The sequence below is a fragment of the Callorhinus ursinus genome, unplaced genomic scaffold, assembly GCF_003265705.2.
Source record: "Callorhinus ursinus isolate GAN/ISIS: 27379988/994484 unplaced genomic scaffold, GSC_fseal_2.0 scaffold3222, whole genome shotgun sequence".
Classification (NCBI taxonomy): Eukaryota; Metazoa; Chordata; class Mammalia; order Carnivora; family Otariidae; genus Callorhinus; species Callorhinus ursinus.
This window is the reverse complement of record NW_027400276.1, coordinates 1-5,792: the sequence shown is the minus strand read 5'-3', so window position 1 is coordinate 5,792 and position 5,792 is coordinate 1. Positions and strand designations below refer to the sequence as shown.

At 42.2% G+C, this 5,792-nt stretch overlaps 1 pseudogene; it reads right to left on the bottom strand.

The window, feature by feature from the left end:
- Positions 1–3,007: 3,007 nt before the first annotated feature.
- On the bottom strand, positions 3,008–3,940 carry LOC112818000 (olfactory receptor-like protein OLF4; annotated as a pseudogene).
- Between the last annotated feature and the right edge of the window lie 1,852 nt (positions 3,941–5,792).

The window sequence follows — 5,792 nt, the reverse complement described above, 5'->3', positions numbered from 1 at the left end:
GCAGTGGGGCATCTGGATGGCTCAGTCAGTTAAGTATCTAACTCTTGGTCTCAGCTCAGATAGTGATGTCATTATTGTGAGTTCAAGCCCCACATTGGGCTCTATGCTGGGTGTGGAGCCTACTTAAAAAAAAAAAATTACCTAACAAAGCAGTTAAAACTTATGTGACAGTCTTAAATTATATACAAATAGAAACTTGCACTATATACTCTTCATTTTTGTGTAGCTCCTTTAATTCACAAAGTGTACCCTTTACGTATACAGATTATTGTGTATAATTATACTCCAGTGACTTATTCAGTAGAAAAAAAAATCTAATGGTGCATGGCTACGGGTAGGATCTAGAGCACATGTAGCTGATTCTCACTTAAGAGGGGTGGGAGATAGCCCTTCAAATGGGGAAGAAAGCCAAGCGTTAATATGGATATACGAACAATGGAATTAAATTTAAGTACTTCACAGATAAACCAATTTTTCTCTATAAATAGAAGATTAACCTACATATGGAAATGTAATAATAAGAGCCCATAAGGTGGCTGAGTCTGAAGAGCACTCCAACCATACACAACACCATGGTTCACACTTAGAAAAAAAATATGTAGAGATTCACACCTGACTCTAGACTCATGAGGACCCAGCAGAGAGAGCAGAAACACTCCCCAACATATAATTCCAGTTGATTATAAAGGTATTATGATATTCCACTTGACAAGAACAGCCTGTTATACAGCAAGAGCTGACTGACACAGTAATCCAAGTGAACAGACATGAAGCAATTAGAACATGTGCTGCTATTTATTTGTGGCACATGATCTGATAAATGAGGAGAACAGTCATGATCATTCTATTATTCAAGGTTGTTATCGATGACTTTGTGAACAAGTGACTATATGTGGGCTTCCTTCTGAGTCACTGGGAGAGTTTGAAGGACATACACGTTTGTACAGAACTGGCGACCCTGAACCACACGACTGGCAGGACATCCAGCTCTCTTGTGAAGCGTCCTCTGATCATGCAGGGGGAAGAGATTTCTGAGCAGGAAGGAGGTATGAAATGGATGATGCTGATAGTGTTCATTCGCCATCCCTTGGCATTTGTGACAAATATTTGGAAAGGGGACTCATTCGTGTGACAATAGGAAGAGTCATATTAGCAGGTAGCATTGGAAGTTTTCAATTAGAAGCAAGATAATTCAGTAATAAACATATATGACACTAACTGACCCTTCACCTCAAGGAATAAACCCCCTCAGTTGTGGACACCAATGCTCAATATTTCCATAAACACATTCACGGCATGAAAAAGAAATACTTTGCACAGTAAGAAAATGAGTGTAATGAAATTTTGCTTCCTCATATTTATGGTCGTCTCTGATGCTAAGAATATATTAGATCAATCTATTTATTCAAATTTGTCTTTCCATGTGGATTCCACTGGGAGAGATATACATGCTAATCAGTGCTGGCCAGGGGCTATGGTGGGCTTTCCGGACACTGAGCTGAATCACAGAATAAAACCAGGAGACCAGTCAGGAAACACAGGAGCACATTTGTAGAGTAAGGGCCTGACATTAAGCTTTTGATTTCTGAAGCATCCATTTCAAAGACAGCCATTCAAATTAACCTATGGCCAGTTGTATGTATGACACAATTACTAAATAATCACCCAGGCCACCCCACCCACAAAGTACCGATTTAGAAAGCCCTGGTAATCTAGATAACTATCAGGAGTGAGCCTGCTTTTCCCTTTCTGTGCCAAATTCTAGTAGTGTGCTCTTTGCATGGTTTTGTTGTTATTTTTAAACATTGTAGGAAAATATTTTATTATATTCTCTTTGATTTTTTATTTGAGTATATAGACACACAATGTTACATCAGATTCAGATGTACAACATAGTGATTCACTGTCTCTGTAAGTTTTGCTGTGTTCACCCCAAGTGTAGCTGTCCTCTGTCCCCTTACATCACTATTATAATATCATTGACTGTATTCATATGCTGTGCCTTCCCATTCCCACGACTTTATTCATCGCATATCTCCATTTCCACTCTCCTCCACCGAGTTTGCCCATCCTCCAACTCCACCCGTGTTTTAAATTCACCAACAAAAAAAATGAGCCCACAAGCCCCTAACCATCCCCCCCATGGACCCCACTGAAGACAGATCATTCTCTCTCTCGCTCGCTCAATGCCTCTCTCCCCCTCTGAGACCTCTCCAAATGGCCTTTGGGCATCCCAGGTGCCCTCCAGGACCTGTGAGGAATGAACCTGGTTTTGTTAGAGTTCTCTGATGGGTGTTGCTGAGGCATGTCTTGCAATCACAAGAAGAACACACGGGCTGGTGCAGAGGCTCTGGTCCGGGAAGCATCTGTGGGAATGTCCACAAACACAGGGGTGCAGGGGAGTGCCCGGGCTTTCCTAGCCTGAGCATCCCTGGCAGGAGCCTGAGACTTAAACAGAACAAGATTATAGACCACATTATCAGGAAGATGAGTGAAGGTGTGACGTAAAAAGATTTGCAGACTCTAGGTAGAAACTTCAGTGTTATATTTTTGTCTACCATAAAATTATGTAAAGGTCTTAGTGACCAAGTATAGTTCTTTTTCCACAAGAATATACAACCCATGATTATTATTTTAGGAAACCTAGGGAAAATTTACTTAGCAGGATGTAAGTTCTTTGAAACGAAATTATTTTTAAGAAATCCAACTTGCCCCATGTAAGACACAGAGATTTCTAGGCATTTGTGATCCAAGGTTGAGGAAAACATTAAGAACATATGAAAATGGAGAAAGGGGAAACTGTTTATATATCAAACAGAGCAGAAGCTTAATAAAGTAAGTACTTAAATGTATGGAGACGTTGAATTCAAACAAATGAAAATTCTAGGAAATAAATAGAAGGAGCAGATTTTACTTCCTCAGTCTGATAGAAGAATAGCAGTTTCTGCCTCTGAGGCTGTGAGCCCTGCAATCATGGGCACTTCTTCAACCCCAAGACCACTGACCCTTAAATTACTGGAACCCCAACGATTCTTTTCAGAGCCCGTTTTATGTCTTTGTTCCCCAGGCTGTAGATGGAGGGGTTCAGCATGCGCGTGACCACCGTGTACATCACCGAGGCTACTGCACTTGAGTGGGAGCTCTGGGGAGCAGCAGAGCTAAGGTACACTCCTAGGATTGTACAATAAAATAAGGAGACAATGGAGAGGTGAGACGCACAGGTGGAGAATGTTTTATACTTGCCCTGAGCTGATGAGATTCCATGTATGGAGGAAACAATCTTAGAGTAAGAGTGAAGGATCCCAGCAAAAGCGCCATACCCAGCAGGACAGCTGCAAAATACATCACCACATTATTAAGAAAGGTGTCAGAACAGGCAAGTTGGACCATCTCACTGAGTTCACAAAAAAAGTGGGGGATTTGGAAGTGTGTGCAAAAGTACAGCCGCAGCATCATTAAACTTTGTAACAAGGAATTCAGGATAGACATGATCCAGGACACCAAAACCAGCAGTCCACAGAGCTGGGGGTTCATGATGACTGTGTAGTCCAGGAGATGACAGATGGCCACAAACTGGTCATAGGCCATCACACTCAGGAGAAAGACATCCAACACAGCAAAGAGTGTGAAAAAGTACATCTGTGTGATGCAGCCTGCATAGGTGATCGCTTTGCTCTGAGTCTGGATGTTCCACAGCATCTTGGGGATGGTGGTAGAAGTGAAGCAGATGTCTACAAAGGACAGGTTGGCGAGGAAGAAGTACATGGGGGTGTGGAGGGCGGAGTCAGAACCAATGGTCAGGATGATGAGCAGGTTCCCAAACACAGTGATCAGGTACATGGAGAGAAAAAAACCCAAATACGAGGGGTTGCAGTTCTGTTCTCTCTGAAAATCCCAGAAGAAGAAATTCTGAAATTTGTGTATCATTGCCTGGTTCCATGTAGTGGAGGTGACTTCCAGGAAAGAGGGAACTGGCATGACTGATTTTCATACCATCGTGCATTACTCACAGATTTGAAATGGTACATTTTATATTTTGCAGTCCAGAAATTTATTTTAATATTTTGTTTATGGGTATGGTCTCCTGTAGGGGATCCCCATGTCATCTTAGTTATTCAATTTTTCCTCTAATACTTTTTCCCCCTAATGGGTCATGTATTCCACAGTTAATGAGATAGCCCTCCAATTTTAAAGGATATAAATGAAGTGCTGACCATGTTTTAGGCATTGTTTAGGCAAGGAGTATAGGATGTTAAAGAACAAATGTCCCTAAAATTCAATGATGGAGCTAATAATAAAATAATAAAATTGAGTATCATTTCAGATGGGAACATTTGGGTGGTTCAGTTGGTCTTGTGTCTGACTCGGTTTTGGCTCAGGTCATCATCTCAGGGTTGTGGAATCAAGCTCTGCACCCTGTTATGCTGAGCATGGAGTCTGCTTGGGATTCTCTCTCTTTCCCTCTCCCTCTCCCTCTGCTCGCTCTCTCTCTCTGTCAAATAAATAAATGAAATCTTCAAAATATGTATCATTTCAGATGGTGACAGGTGGTTAGAAGGATAGAGTAAATAGGTCATTCTATTTTCACCAGTGTTTAGGCCAATTCTGCAAAGAAGGCAACATTGGAACACAGAACTCAAGTAAGACAGAGGACTAGATGTAAGATTTTTAGGGAAGGGTGTGCCCAGCAGAGGGAACGGCCAGAGCAAAGGCCCCGAGGAAGGTACTTGTTTCCAAGGTTCAAGTCAAAGAAGCAAAGCCAGTGCTGCAAGGGGAATGAACAGGAGGGAGATTGAGGAGACAGGCTGTCAGACATGCTGAGGAGGGAAGTGGCCTCTCTGCTACCTCTGAACCCTCAAGGCACAGGGACTTCCTTGTCACACTGCCTCTCCCACAGCATTCATCATGTTGCAAAGGAATTGAACCAGATCTGCTTAGTGGCCTCTGTTGATCGAGTTCAGTCCCCTGTGTTGTGTCACCTTGGGATTTATGAGTCCTGGCACCCCGTTGTGGGGACTGCTCACACTCTACAGTCACCATGGCCTCCTGGGTTGTGTTATTCCCCTGTCTTTCTCAGCCCCACCATCCTGGTTATGCTAGGAATGGATCCAACCCAGGTAGGCCAGGTAAGTGATCTTCCCCCTACAAAATTCAGAAATGGCTCACAAAAATGCCAATTCTTATGTCTCCCATGGATAAAAAAACCTGGGGCTCCATATTGGGATGGCCATTTTCTGCTGTGTAAGCTCAGGAGGTTCCTGAGAGCCTGGTAGGAAAAATAACCTTCTTTGGTTTGGGCAACTTTCTACCCCTGAATCTATCCCCCGAAACCCAGCAAAAATAATCAGAGAACAAAATAAACTTCCAAAAGACAAAAATAGTTATATATTTCTGTAGCCAAATATAGTACATATGATAGACCCATGAGAAAGTGAGCAAAGCGATCAACCAATACTTCACAAAAGCAACCTACACAAAATAGCAAAAGTGGGCATTTGTAAAGTCAAGCATAGAAAACTTGTTTGTCCTGTACCTCCTCCATCATTATTTGATCAATTCATTTTTATGAAGTCTGATAGGGGATGAAATTACCTCCTTTATTTCTCTTCTTCTTTTTTTTTTCTTAAGTTGCATTTATTTCCGTAACCTCTCTGCTCAATGTGGGGTTTGAACTCATCACCCTGAGGTGAAGAATCACTTGTGCCTCTGACTAAGCCAGCCAGGCACCCCTCCTTTGCCCCTTTTCTTGGGTGGCATTCTTTCATTGATATTCTTGGGCTATTGATCTCTCT